Raw genomic sequence first — 15,002 nt, forward strand, 5'->3', positions numbered from 1 at the left:
GTTCAACAACTCTTTGCAACCCCATAGACTGCAGCCCGCCAGGCTCCTCTGTCCATGGGATTCTCCAGGTAAGAATACTGGAGTGGGTTGCCATTTCCAGAATTCTCCAGGGGATCTTCCCCACCCAGGGATCGAATCCCCAACTCTTAAATCTCCCGAATTGGCAGGTGGATTCTTTACCACTGTGCCACCTGGAAAGCATTAAGGCAGTGACTTTGCCTAATTTTATCTTTTTCTATTGTTACTGCTAGAGAAACTTTTACTAGAATTATGAATTGCATAAAGCTAGATTCTTGTAGCTGAGGACACAAAACATTTGTAATAGCAGACCAGAATAAACTTGAGTCAGTTGCTAAGTAAGGGAGGATTTTCAGGATGATTTGATACATATAAAATGCTTAGAAATATATCTGATGACACTACTAATGGTTTTTGATGGATGCTGTGGTTTTACGAAAGAACTATTTCTTTTCTGTTAACTCTGGGGCAAATTCTGAAAATGTAGATACTTGCTTTCTAAATCTATTTCTTACAACAAAGAAATAGCTTTGTAAATGTTTAGTCTGTTTAGCTAAGCAGAAATACTAGTTTACAGTACAGGGATTCACAACTAGAGCTCTTTTTTGTTTTTGTCATGGTTACTGACTTATTGTTATTATTATTTGTTTTTTTTTTTTTTTTTGGCCATGCCACCCAGCATGTGGGATCTTAGTCCACAGAACAAGGATCAAACCTGCATCCCCTGCATTGGAACCAGAGTCTTAACCACTAGACCACCAGGGCCAGGGAAGGCCCAAGGTTTGCTTTGCTTTGGTTTATGGATTGTTTTATAAGTTATAGAATTTAAGTGTGGTTATTTCAACATATCAGTTGTAAGAACGAAGCATTGTTTTCTTCAAAATTGATCTTGTTCTGAAATTAATTCCAAACAATACCTATAAAGAAATATTTTTTTGGTCATTTTTAGTGCTATTTTGTATCTTAAGGTTAAAGATTCTGAATGTACCTTTCAAAATAAATTTGTGAAAATTTCACTTCTGAAAAAAGCAGCATTTTATATTCACATCATCTGTTTCTGTGTTGGAAGCAGAAAGCTGAGTACAAGAAACAACTGTTGAAAATCAACAAATTATACTTGATTTCAGAATAAGACTTTTCTGAACCTATCAATCAAAATTCTAAGAAAATATTTGTCACATATTGAAATACTCATTAGAATTTGGACTATGTCTTCAATTTGAAGCCAACTCACCACTTTCATATTAATATATTAATAACTGCTATATGCAGGTCAGGAAGCAACAGCTAGAACTGGACATGGAACAACAGACTGGTTCCAAATAGGAAAAGGAGTACATCAAGGCTGTATATTGTCACCCTGTTTATTTAACTTCTATGCAGAGTACATCATGACAAACACTGGGCCGGAAGAAGCACAAACTGGAATCAAGATTGCTGGGAGAAACATCAATAACCTCAGATATGCAGATGACACCACCCTTATGGCAGAAAGTGAAGAGGAACTAAAGAGCCTCTTGATGAAAGTGAAAGTGGAGAGTGAAAAAGTTGGCTTAAAGCTCAACATTCAGAAAACAAAGATCATGGCATCTGGTCCCATCACTTCATGGCAAATGGATGGGGAAATAGTGTCAGACTTTATTTTTTGGGGCTCCAAAATCACTGCAGATGGTAACTGCAGCCATGAAATTAAAAGATGCTTACTCCTTGGAAGGAAAGTTATGACCAACCTAGATATCATATTCAAAAGCAGAGACATTACTTTGCCAACAAAGGTCAGTCTAGTCAAGGCTACTGTTTTTCCAGTGGTCATGTATGGATGTGAGAGTTGGACTGTGAAGAAACCTGAGCGCCGAAGAATTGATGCTTTTGAACTGTGGTGTTGGAGAAGACTCTTGAGAGTCCCTTGGACTGCAAGGAGATCCAACCAGTCCATCCTAAAGGAGATCAGTCCTGGTGTTCATTGGAAGGACTGATGCTAAAGCAGAAACTCCAATCTTTTGGCCACCTCATGCGAAGAGTTGACTCATTGGAAAAGACTCTGATGCTGGGAGGGATTGGGGGCAGGAGGAGAAGGGGACGACAGAGGATGAGATGGCTGGATGGCATCACCGACTCGATGGACATGGGTTTGGTTGAACTCCGGGAACTGGTAATGGACAGGGAGGCCTGGCGTGCTGCAGTTCATAGGGTCGCAAAGAGTCAGACACGACTGAGCGACTGAACTGACTGACTGATGGGCTACAAGGTGGCGCTAGTGTTAACCAACGCATTTGCCAACGCAGAACTTAATCTAATACTACAGACACAGATTTTGAAATGGTTTTATAGAGTTGAAACAATTAATAACATAGAAATTATATATCTTTGAGACACAAATAATTTATTTTGTATAAAATAGACTAGCGCTCTTTAATTTTTTTTTTTTTTGGCTGTGCCTGGTCTTCATTGCTGTGCAGGCTTTTCTGTAGTTGTGATGAGCAGGGACTACACTCTAGCTGCAGTGCATGGGCTTCTCATTGAAGTGGTTTCTCCTGTGGCTGAGCGCAGACTCTAACGTGCATGGGCTTCAGTAGTTGAGGCTCTGGGGCTCTAGAGCACAGGCTAAATAGTTGGGCACATGGGCTTAGGATCTTCCCGGACCAGGGATCAAACCTGCAGTGTCTCCTGCATTGGCAGGCAGATTTTTTACCACTGAGCCACCAGGAAAGCCCTGATGTTTTATAAATCAAATCCAATAAAATTTCTCTTAAAATGTATCCTATTACATATCGTTAATTTTTTATTTATGCTGAAATCTTCACGCAAATTTATTATTCAGCAGGGAAAATGTATATTATGGGCTTTGAATTGTATCCTATCACTTGTTATTTTTGTATAAGGAAATTTCTCCTGAAAAGAAAAGAATTTTTCTTTTAAGACTATGCATGCAACGTCTCCAAGGAGGCATGCATAAATTACTATTGTGCTGCCACAGTTACCTGAGGTCTTAGAAAGAGTGAATGCTAAAGGGCATCTGCTCATTCTTGATACCCAAGTTCATTCACTTAAGTATATCTCCCAATGTATATCACATAGCCTCTCATAAACTCTTAAATAGAAAAGGGAAGGCATGGGAGAATGTACCTTCCTCTGGCAGCCTTGAAAGGTGAATAATTCAATAGCATTTCTAACTCCTGAAACAGCATTTTAAAACATTTTTTCTTTGAATTATTAATGAATATTTCATTTTATGTCTTTGTTCTTCCCCAGACTACCTGTATATATTCCATCTGTACCTCAATACCAAACTGTGTTTTGAGACAGGATGAGATACATTTCCAGTCTCTATTTGTATACTCATGTCCATTTGCACCAAGTTGTTTCTAAAAAACTATTATCATGTTCACATTTAGTATCAAGGTGTTCAAGGTATATATTTTTGTATAATAAACCATCCCAAATGTAGAAGCTTACACCACAATGCATTATTATCTTTCATAGTTTGGAGGGTTGACTGGGCTTAGAGGAAAGGTTCTCACTAGAGGTCTCGCATGAGTTAAGCAGGTGGAGGGTGAGGCTAGAGTTATTTGAAGATTGCACTGCATTAAAAATTCAAATCATCTCCTTCACTCAAATGTCTGGATCAGAACTAGGATAGCAGGAAGGGTTAAGGGCTGGCCAGCTATAATTCTAAGTGGTCTCTCCTAGATGGCTATCTTGGGCTTCCCCACAGCGTGACAGTTTCAGGGTGGTAAGAATTGTTGCACACCATCAACTAAATTCTCCCAAAGAAAGCTTTCTAGGAGTCTTAGGGAGAAGAGTCAAGGTTTCTTCTGTATTCACCTTGGAAACCATTGTTTCATTTTCCCTGTGTTGCACTGTACTGGTTAAAAATAAGTTAAAGAGTAAGCCTAGACTAAAGGCAGTGGAGGAGAGTGCACGGATCAATAACCGAAGGTATGATCTGTCTGTGGAGATGAGCTACTATACAGGATATGAATGAAATTAAACTCTTATCCATAAAAACTATTAAGAAACTGAGAATAGTTTAAGTATTTTCATAATATCCCATCTGATTAACTGAAAAAAGAACATTACCTGTCTCTATTTTATCAATGATAAATTGCCGCAAAAAGGATAAAATGAGCTCATTGAAATCAAGATGAAATGAAGTTTCCAACTCTTATCTTAAGGATTTAGTTGAAATTCTTTTTTTTTAATATACATTTATTTATTTTAATTGGAGGCTAATTACTTTACAATATTGTATTGGCTTTGCCATACATCAACATGAGTCCACCACGGGTGTACATGTGTTCCCCATCCTGAACCCTCCTCCCACCTCCCTCCCCATACTATCCCTCTGGGTCATCCCAGTGCACCAGTCCCAAGCATCCTTTATCATGCGTCGAACCTGGACTGGCGATTTGTTTCTTATATGGTATTATACATGTTTCAATGCCATTCTCCCAAATCATCCCACCCTCTCCCTCTCCCACAGAGTCCAAAAGAATGTTCTATACATCTTTTAAAAAAATGTTTGGTGGATGGGACTTCCCTGGCAGTCCAGTAGTTAAGACTTCGCCTTCCAATGCAGGGGATGTGGGCTCCCCTGGTCAGGGAGATAAGACCCTGCATGCCTTGCAGCCAAAACACCAAAACATAAAACAGACACAATGTTATAACAAATTCAATAAAGACTTCAAAAATGGTCCACATCAAAACAATTATAATAAAATAAAAACTGTTTAGTAGACTTTCACATTTGTTTCAATTGAAAAAAGTTTTTTAAACAATGTTTTTAATTTAATTTAATTTATGTATTGGAGTGGCTACATGTACACTTTGCTTGTTTTTACAGGGATTCTTCACGATTACTTGATCACGAACTTTATCTTACTGTGGTAGTGGGCAGCTGCTAGATTCAATCAGATGCTACTTAGCCCAGGAAAAGGTGGGAATATTAACACAGATTCTCTCTCTCTCCCAGGACTTCTGGACTAACCACTGCCTACTCAGGATAAACTAAACACACTTCAGGTTAAGTTCCTGTGTTTTGGTCATCAGATGAGAGAAAAATGCCAGGGAGCCAAACAATAAAACTAAACCCTCCAAGTTGGCCGTTCCATTTTCTTAAATGAGAGAGTAATGTTTTTACATAACAAAAATGTGTTGAATAACACATGTCAAGCAGCTCACTAGACACATTAATCATTGTGAAGTAAGAATATTAACTTAGGCTTTTAATAACCACAGTAGGTGGTAGAAGTCAGCCTTTAAAAAATATTTCCCCTTCAGGAAATCAGAGGTAATTAAAGAGAGTTAAATGATAAGCAAATGAGCCTCCATTTATGCACATGTTATGAAGGGTGGAAAATTTTGGAAACTAGAGATTGGTTCAACATTTTCTTGATCCTTGGAAGTAGATTTTCATAGGAGGAAGTGATGAGCTTCACAGTCCAAAACCATGAGAATCCATCAAGAAAAATAAAAGACTTCAGTCGGCATGACCCCAGGATAATTGTGTGGCTACTGGCTTGCCTCCGAGGTGAGAAGGCAGAATACTATGAAACTTTACGGCATTATGAAACTCTGCTTTCCTAATTCAACTCAAGAAGGTTATAAACTTAACCTTCCCAAGCTTTATTTTTAATTAAATGGAGACAGAAATAATACTGCAGTTAATGATATGGAACATATAAAAGAGCTCCATGCAATGGCTAGAAGAGGGTTTACACTATTTAAGTGGTTGTAGTAGTTATAGGATTAATTAATCAGTTCTAAAAAAAGACTGTGCTCTTAATGAAACAATCTATTTTAAAAAGCTGTGAGCTGAAGACACATGAAATATCCACCAGTGCCAGTTCAGTTCAGTTGCTAGCTCAGTCATGTCCGACTCTTTGTGACCCCATGAATCGCAGCACGCCAGGCCTCCCTGTCCATCACCAACTCCCAGAGTTCACTCAGACTCACGTCCATTGAGTCAATGATGCCATCCAGCCATCTCATCCTCTGCCGTCCCCTTCTCCTCCTGCCCCTAATCCCTCCCAGCATCAGAGTCTTTTCCACTGAGTCAACTCTTCACATGAGGTGGCCAAAATACTGGAGTTTCAGCTTCAGCATCATTCCTTCCAAAGAACACCCAGGGCTGATATCCTTCAGAATGGGCTGGTTGGATCTCCTTGCAGTCCAAAGGACTCTCAAGAGTCTTCTCCAACACCATAGTTCAAAAGCATCAATTCTTTGGCGCTCAGCTTTCTTCAGAGTCCAATTCTCACATCCATACATGACCACTGGAAAAACTATAGCCTTGACTAGACGGACCTTTGTTGGCAAAGTAATGTCTCTGCTTTTCAATATGCTGTCTAGGTTGGTCATAACTTTTCTTCCAAGGAGTAAGCATCTTTTAGACCTAAGGAAATAAATTCATTTTTAAAAGGTTTATTCATTTATCTAGTATTTATTGAATGATTTCTTTGTGCCAAGCAGCATGCTTGGTAGGTAAAACAAATTTCCTTCCCTTCTGGAGCTGAAGAGGACAAGTAGTAACCAAAAAAGTCAGCTGTAAATGCCCAGCTGTGATAAAGGACACAGATTCTTCTGAAAGAGTAATATAGGGGTATTCTTTTTACTAGGAGTGATCAAAGAAGTTCCTTTAGAAAGTGATATTTCACTTGTGTTCAGTAATTTGACAGTTGTCTAAGGATAGTTGAAAGCTTTTTTGAGAGCAAAAACTGTATTTTCAAAGGCTCTAAATAGCTAGTACATTTTAAGAAGTAAGCAATGTTTATGTAGATGGAGTGTGGAAAGAGGGAAAATGATAAGAGATTAGACAAGCTATTAATACAATGGCCTGGATCACTCAGAGCCCTGTATGCCAATATTAGAAATTCAGATTTCATCTGAAGGAAAATAAAAAGCCATTGACAAATTCTACTAGGATATCATACAGTTCAATTTGTGTTTTTAAAAAATATTCCACTATTCTTTGGAGAATGAGTTGAATAAAAGTAGTAGAGGAAGATGTAGAGACATGAAGAAGTGACCAGCATCCTGCTGGGAACGACGGAAAGAAATGTGCAGGTGTGAGACAGATTTGAGAGAGAATTGACAGGACTTAGGAGATTGAACGTGGGGATCAAAGCACAAAGAAGAACAATCCCCAAGAATACAGATTTTGGGGCTGAATAAATAGTAATGCTATTTGCCAAAATACAGTAGTTGACACTTTAAAAAAGCAGAAAATCTGATTTTAGATTTCTAATTTTGAGACCCTAGTCTGACATCCAGGGAAATTTTCAAATATGTAGTCATCTGAGTCTGGACCACAGCTATCATTTTGGGGATCATCAAACTACAGATGGCCTTTAAACCCCCAAGACTAGGAGAGCTCAGCACAGGAGAGGATGGACAGCGGAGAAGAGACGTCATTCTGAGTCCCGAGGGCGGCTTGCTGGCTTGGTGAGAGGGGATGAGCTCAAACGTAAAGAATAACTAGAGAGTTGGAAGGAAAACTAGAAGAAAATGGTGTTAGAGGATCCAAAGGAGGATGGTGTTTCAGAAGGTGAGGGTGGTATATCCTGCCAAATTCTGTCCGGAGATCAAGAGACATGAAGACAGAAAGAAAAATACACCCACTGACTGTGACAACACGAAAACAGTGATGATGGGTTCAATTCTTAGAAGCCCCAAGAAGGACTCCCGTGTGGTTCTGGCTCATTGCAGTGGCCCAGTTAAGCACATTATCAAGTTGCCAACAATAACTAATTAAAAACCTTGAATCAGATGATATAGGAATACTAAAGAAATATACAATTTATAACCCCAAATGAAAGTTCTTAAAATCCAATTTTTCTCTATTTCCACTCCACACATATTGGAACTTTCTCACATCTTTCAAATCTTCACATGGGCTGCTCACTTTCTCATACTCTCCATCTCAGTTCTTTTTTTTTTTTTTTTTCACTTTCAGTTCAGTGCAGTCACTCAGTCGTGTCTGATTCTTGGCGACCCCACGGACTGCAGCACACCAGGCTTCCCTATCCATCAGCAACTCCCTCAGCTTGCTCAAACTCATGTCCATTGAGTCGGTGATGCCATCCAACCATCTCACCCTCTGTCATCCCCTTCTCCTCCTGCCTTCAATCTTTACCAGCATCAGGGTCTTTGCAAATTGGTCAGTTCTTTGCATCATGAGATTCAGCTTCAGCATCTGTCCTTCCAATGAATATTCAGGACTGATTTCTTTTAGGATGGACTGGTTTGATCTCCTTGCAGTCCAAGGGACTCTGAAGAATCTTTTCCAGCACCGCAGTTCAAAAGCATCAATTCTGTGGTGCTCAGTTTCTTTATGGTCCAACCCTCACATCCATACATGAGTACTGGAAAAACCATAGCTTTGACTAAACGGACTTTTGTCGGCATAATGAAGTTAAAAATTTCTAAATTTTTGTTGCTTTTTTGGGGTGCGTGCTATTTCTTTTTGGTTCACTTTATTCTATGTTTTGAATGAACAAAACTTTACTTTCTCTTGTTCTTTGTTTTCTATTTTCTTTCTCTGCAATAAAGGCAGGCCTATGAAAATATCTCAGCAAATAATACTACTATAGTCTTTCAAGTTATTTCTTTGAGCTTATCTTACCCTGCTTACCTTTTCTACATTCTATCACGAAAAGTCTGAGACTTAGGCTGGCAAGAACAGACCTTCTCTTAGGGGACAACAGGAGGGTAGTAGAATAAAGAGCCAAAGGCACAAAGACAAAATTCACACCATTAGAGAGGAACAAAACCTGTAATGTGTATAAGTTAATAAATTTTGTGATTGTCACATGAAAATTATAGAGATTTGCTACTCTCAGCTGACCCAGACTGCAAGAAGCATCAACGTCAAACTTGCTTCAAAGAGCCAACTTGTTGTCAAACTCAAGGGGAAAGGAGATATAGGTGATCTTTCTTTATAACTCATTTTAATGGAATGCAAATAGTAGCTATTACAAGAACACTTGTACAGTTAGTTAATGGTCTTAAGGCTGAGTGACAGCCATGAATTATTTAAGAAGAAATGAAACAGCAGTGTGTCAAGTAATTTGTGTCAGGGAAGTATAGCTTAAAAGTAAGAAAGCATATTTAGTGGGTGTTGCATCAACTCAAAAGTTAGAAATACAGTATTTCAAGTATTCAGACTAAAAGCATCCTGGCATTCAGTTTTTTATTTTAGGTGCATGTTCTAGAATATCAAAACTCTCAGAGTAATGAAAAGCCATACTTACCTAGAATATAATCTGCTGCCATAAAAATGGGATTTATCCTTAGAATGCTACACCACTAGCCTTTGGACACCAACTAATTATCAAGGATAGTATTCTAATAAGGGTTACCAAGTGGAGTAAGCTGTAGGTGATTTTAGATTTAAATATGACTGCAGATGGTGACTGCAGCCATGAAATTAAGACTCTTACTCCTTGGAAGGAAAGTTATGACCAACCTAGATAGCACATTCAAAAGCAGAGACATTACTTTGCCAACAAAGGTCCGTCTAGTAAGGCTATGGTTTTTCCTGTGGTCATGTATGGATGTGAGAGTTGGACTGTGAAGAAGGCTGAGCGCCAAAGAATTGATGCTTTTGAACTGTGATGTTGGAGAAGACTCTTGAGAGTCCCTTGGACTGCAAGGAGATCCAACCAGTCCATTCTGAAGGAGATCAGCCCTGGGTGTTCTTTGGAAGGACTGATGCTAAAGCTGAAACTCCAGTACTTTGGCCACCTCATGCGAAGAGTTGATTCATTGGAAAAGACTCTGATACTGGGAGGGATTGGGGGCAGGAGGAAAAGGGGACAACAGAGGATGAGATGGCTGGATGGCATCACCGACTCCATGGATGTGAGTCTGAGTGAACTCCGGGAGTTGGTGATGGACAGGAAGGCCTGGCGTACTGCACTTCATGGGGTCTCAAAGAGTCGGACACAAATGAGCTACTGAACTGAACTGAACTGTATCAAATATCTATTTTGACACATTATTAGAAATAACATAGTCTCTAAACCAAAGACTTAAAACCTTTATAGTTTAATTTCTCTGACTTTACAGATAATAAAACTAAGACATTAAATGACTAAGAAAACAAGACATGTATCAATGACTTGACAAAGAAAATAAGCTTGCAAGACAAGAGAAGTGTGAAAAGTTTTCAAGCATTCTTTAAGCACATATGTGTATGACTGAGTCACTTTGCTGTACAGCAGAAATTAAACATAATATTGTAAATTAAAAAAAAAATTTATTAGTGAAAAAAAAAAAACCTTGAGACATCTGACATGATTATTATATCCCTATAGCCCTTTTGTGGCTTTCCTGGTGGCTCAGATGGTAAAGAATCCATTTGCAATGTGGGAGACCTGGGTTCAGTCCCTGGGTTGGGAAGATCCTCTGGAGAAGAAAATGACAACCCACTCCAGTATTCTGGCCTGAAGAATTCCATGGACAAAGGAGCTTGGCAGGCTACACTCCACGGGGTCACAAAGAGTCAGACACAACTAAGTGACTTTCTGGGAAGTATGAGAACTATGAGATCCAAGGCTTAGATTTGTGCTTCTGCTGCACAGGTGTTGACTACATTTTTGTAGCTTACTAAGGTAACTCACTAAGGCTGTTCCCACATATACAATGGCTCTTATCATAAGTTCCTTCCTGGGTGTCTACTATTTTATTATTCCAAATGTCTCAATTTTATTCCTATCCTCATTGATTAGAGTTTTGAAGTTCTTTTCCTGATTTTATTCAAATGTTTTCAAACAGCCATATGACTCTAACATTGACAGAGATACAGATTTTATACCCTTCTAATTCTGAGATTATTCATTTAAATCAGTGAATATTTTATCATCTGTACCCCATCATTTCAATAATACAGGAAAGACACAGAGAGAGGATTTGATGGGAAAAGAACTGGTCTAAGAAATAAATTGTGTATTACCTGAAGTTCCATAGTTCTTGTATTTTAACAAAAATTTGTGAAAATGGGGAGAGCTGGGAAAATGTGACTGTTAATTAAGAGAAAAATAGAAAACAGAGGCAGCTTCATGGATAATCCAGCAAATGTATTTAAAAGTCAAATGCTTTAAAATGATTATAACTAACATATTTTTAAAATAGAAAAAAGATACACAAAAGAGATGAAAATAGAATTTCAAAAAAGAATTGAAATGTACATTAAAAAACAGAAACAAATGGATATCCTACAACTGAAAAATCCAGAATCTAAAATTAAGACCTCAATGGAGAGGTTTAAAGAGAAACTAAATAAAAGATAAAACTGAATTAGTAAACATACAACAGAGTGTAATAATATATTTCAAGTGAGACATAGAAAAAGCTGGAAAGAACTAAACCTAAGAAATACGAAGTAGGATTCAGTCGAATAGTCTAACCTATATATAATTGGAATTCCAGAAGACAAAAACAATGAAGATGGGATGGAAAAAATATTTGAAGAAATATATGTGGATAATTTTTCAAAACTGACGGAAGATATTTTGTCAATCTATGAATCCAGAATTTCTGCAAAATTCAAACAGGATAATTACAAAGAAAGCAAACCGCATGGATATGACAATCAAATTGCTAAAGCCTACTGAAAATGAAAAAGAAAAAGAAAAAAAAGAGCAAAAAGAAACAATAACCTCAAAGAGTAATTATGAGTGAAAACTAATTTTCAGGGAAAGCCTACAAAAGTGGAATATTAGTGTTAAAATGTCAAAAGAATGAAAGATAAATTACTAACCTCAAATGCTACAGCCAGTAAAAATATTCCTCAAAAATTAAAGTAAAATAAATAAATTTGTATGTAAACAAAAGCTCAGGCAATTCATCACCAAGATCTGTAGCAGAAGAAATATTAAGAAAAGTATATTTATACTTTGTTATTATGAGCAAAATATATATTTTGTATATATAATACATACAAAGTATAGATAAGCAAAAATAATATATATACATAATTAAACAACATATATATTATAATATATAAGCAAAACATATTAATACAAAGGCTGAAGGTACATGAACCCAGAAGGAAACCCAAAACTTCAAGATGGTTATGGTGAGCAAGTGAGCAAGAGATGTGACTACAGAAGACTGGTCGGAGTTGCAAAGTTGCTGACTTTGAAGAGGAAGGAAAGGGCTATAAGTGAAAAATCTCAGAAACCTTTAGAATCCAGAAAAGGCAGAGAGACAGAAACAGATTTTCCCCTGGATACCCGCGAAAGGAATACAGCTGATGTCTTTATTTAAGCCCAGTTGGATCATGCTGGACTGCTAACTGACAAAACTGCATAGTAATAATTGTATGTGTTTTTTAAACTAGTAATTCAGAGTAATAGTAGAAAACAAATGAAGAAATGCAAATTAAAAATACAGTAAAATGCTATTACTCACCCTCCAGAAGTGCTAAAGTCATGTTTTGGCAAGAGTGTTGTACAACTAAAACTGTCTCATTGCTGGTTCCAGTTTAAAAATGGTATATGTACTATTGAGAAGTCTAGTATTTTTCTCTTAAAGCTAAAGTATACCCAAGTTATGATGTCACAATTTCGTTTGAGTATATCAATGAAAAATATGTAACCACAAAAGTAATATATCCACAAAAATATGCATATTGTCAATCATTTACAAGCCAAACCATGAAAGCACATCAACAGAGACGTTTGGATAAAAGTTGAACTATATACATAAAATGCAACACTACATAGCAGTTACAAAGAATAAGCCACTCATGTACACTATAATATCTCTCTCTTTATATAAATGTGTAAATATGTACAAATGTGTATGCATGTGTATATGTTTATGTGTGTGTATAAAATCAAGGTGAAAACCTAAGATCAGAGCACTTGATGCATGTTTATGCATTTTCAGTTCAGTTCAGTTGCTCAGTCATGTCCAACTCTTTGAGACCCCATGGAGTGCAGTAAACCAGGCCTCCCTGTTCATCACCAACTCCTGGAGCTTACTCAAACTCATGTCCATAGAGGCGGTTATGCCATCCAGCCATCTCATCCTCTGTCACCCGCTTCTCCTTCCACCTTCAATCCGAGCATTATGGCCTTTTCCAATTGAGTCAGTTCTTCAAATCATTGGCCAAAGTATTGGAGTTTCAGCTTCAGCATCAGTCCTTCCAATGAATAGTCACGACTAATTTCCTTTAGGATGGACTGGTGGGATCTCCTTGTTATCTAAGGGACTCATAAGCATCTTCTCCAACACCACAGTTAAAAGCATCAGTTCTTCACTACTCAGCTTTCTTTATAGTCCAACTCTCAGATCCATACATGAATACTGGAAAATCCATAGCTTTGACTAGATGGACTTCTGTTGGCAAAATAATGTCTCTGCTTTTTGATATGCTGTCAAGATTGGTCATAGATTTTCTTCCAAGGAGCAAATGTCTTTTAATTTCATGGCTGCAGCCAAATCTGCAGTGATTTTGGAACTAAAAAACAAAAATAAAGTCTGTCACTCTACCATTGTTTCCCCACGTATTTGCCATCTTTTTTTAAATGGCACTCCTTTATTGAATGATCGCTGTTCGTTTCCAAGGCAAACCATTCAACATGATGGTAATCCAAGTCTATGCCCTGACCAGTAATGCTGAAGCTGAAGTTGAAAGGTTCCATGAAGACCTACAAGATCTTCTAGAACTAACATCCAAAATAGATGTCCTTTTCATTATAGGGGACTACAATGCAAAAATGGGAAGTCAAGAAACACCTGGAGTAACAGGCAAATTTGGCCTTGGAGTATGGAATGAAGCAGGGCAAAGGCTAATAGAGTTCTTCCAAAAGAACGCACTGGTCATAGCAAACATCCTCTTCCAACAACCCAAGAGAAGACTCTACACATGGACATCACTAGATGGTCAACACCGAAATCAGATTGATTATATTATTTGCAGCCAAAGATGGAGAAGCTCTATACAGTCAGCAAAACAAGACTGGGAGCTGACTGTGGCTCAGATCATGAACTCCTTATTGCCAAATTCAGACTGAAATTGAAGAAAGTGGTGAAAACCACTAGACCACTCAGGTATGACCTAAATCAAACCCCTTATGACTATAGAGTGGAAGTGAGAAACAGATTTAAGGGACTAGGTCTGATAGACAGACTGCCTGATGAACTATGGATGGAGGTTCGTGACGTTCTACAGGAGACAGGGATCAAGACCATCCCCAAGGAAAAGAAATGCAAAAAAGCAAAATGGCTGTCTGAGGAGGCCTTACACATAGCTGCAAAAGAAGAGAAGAGAAAAGCAACGGAGAAAAGGAAATAAATAGCCATTTCAATGCAGAGTTCCAAAGAATAGCAAGGAGAGATAAGAAAGCCTTCCTCAGAGATCAATGCAAAGAAATAGAGGAAAACAATAGGATGGGAAAGACTAGAGATCTCTTCAAGAAAATTAGAGATACAAAGGGAACATTTCATGCAAAGATGGGCACAGTAAAGAACAGAAATGGTAGGGACCTAACAGAATCAGAAGCTATTAAAAAGAGGTGGCAAGAATACACAGAAAAACTGTACAAAAAAGATCTTCACGACCCAGATAATCACAATGGTGTGATCACTGACACTCACCTAGAGCCAGACATCCTGGAATCTGAAGTTAAGTGGGCCTTAGGAAGCATCACTATGAACAAAGCTAGTGGAGGTGATGGAATTCCAGTTGAACTATTTCAAATCCTGGAAGATGATGCTGTGAAAGTGCTGCACTCAATATGCCAGCAAATTTGGAAAACTCAGCAGTGGCCACAGGACTCGAAAAGGTCAGTTTTCACCCCAATCCCAAAGAAAGGCAAAGCCAAAGAATGCTCAAACTACTGCACAATTGCACTCATCTCACACGCTAGTAAAGTAATGCTCAAAATTCTCCAAGCCAGGCTTCAGCAATACGTGAACTGTGAACTTTCAGATGTTCAAGCTGGTTCTAGAAAAGGCAGAGGAACCAGAGATCA

The 15,002-nt window shown here is 38.0% G+C and overlaps 1 long non-coding RNA gene across 2 annotated transcripts in view; it reads right to left on the reverse strand.

Annotated features, from left to right (window-relative positions):
* Window positions 1-15,002, reverse strand: part of LOC138991494 (uncharacterized) — a 237,689-nt gene that overhangs the window by 158,493 nt on the left and 64,194 nt on the right. Inside the window, exon 3 of one of the 2 annotated variants that reach the window (XR_011467463.1) lies at window positions 4,430-6,412. The exons of the other annotated variant lie outside the window; for it this stretch is intronic. This is a non-coding gene — a long non-coding RNA (uncharacterized lncRNA). Of the gene's footprint in view, window positions 1-4,429; window positions 6,413-15,002 lie in introns of those variants that run through there. 2 annotated transcript variants of the gene reach the window in all.

This window comes from Bos mutus, chromosome 17, assembly GCF_027580195.1.
Source record: "Bos mutus isolate GX-2022 chromosome 17, NWIPB_WYAK_1.1, whole genome shotgun sequence".
Classification (NCBI taxonomy): Eukaryota; Metazoa; Chordata; class Mammalia; order Artiodactyla; family Bovidae; genus Bos; species Bos mutus.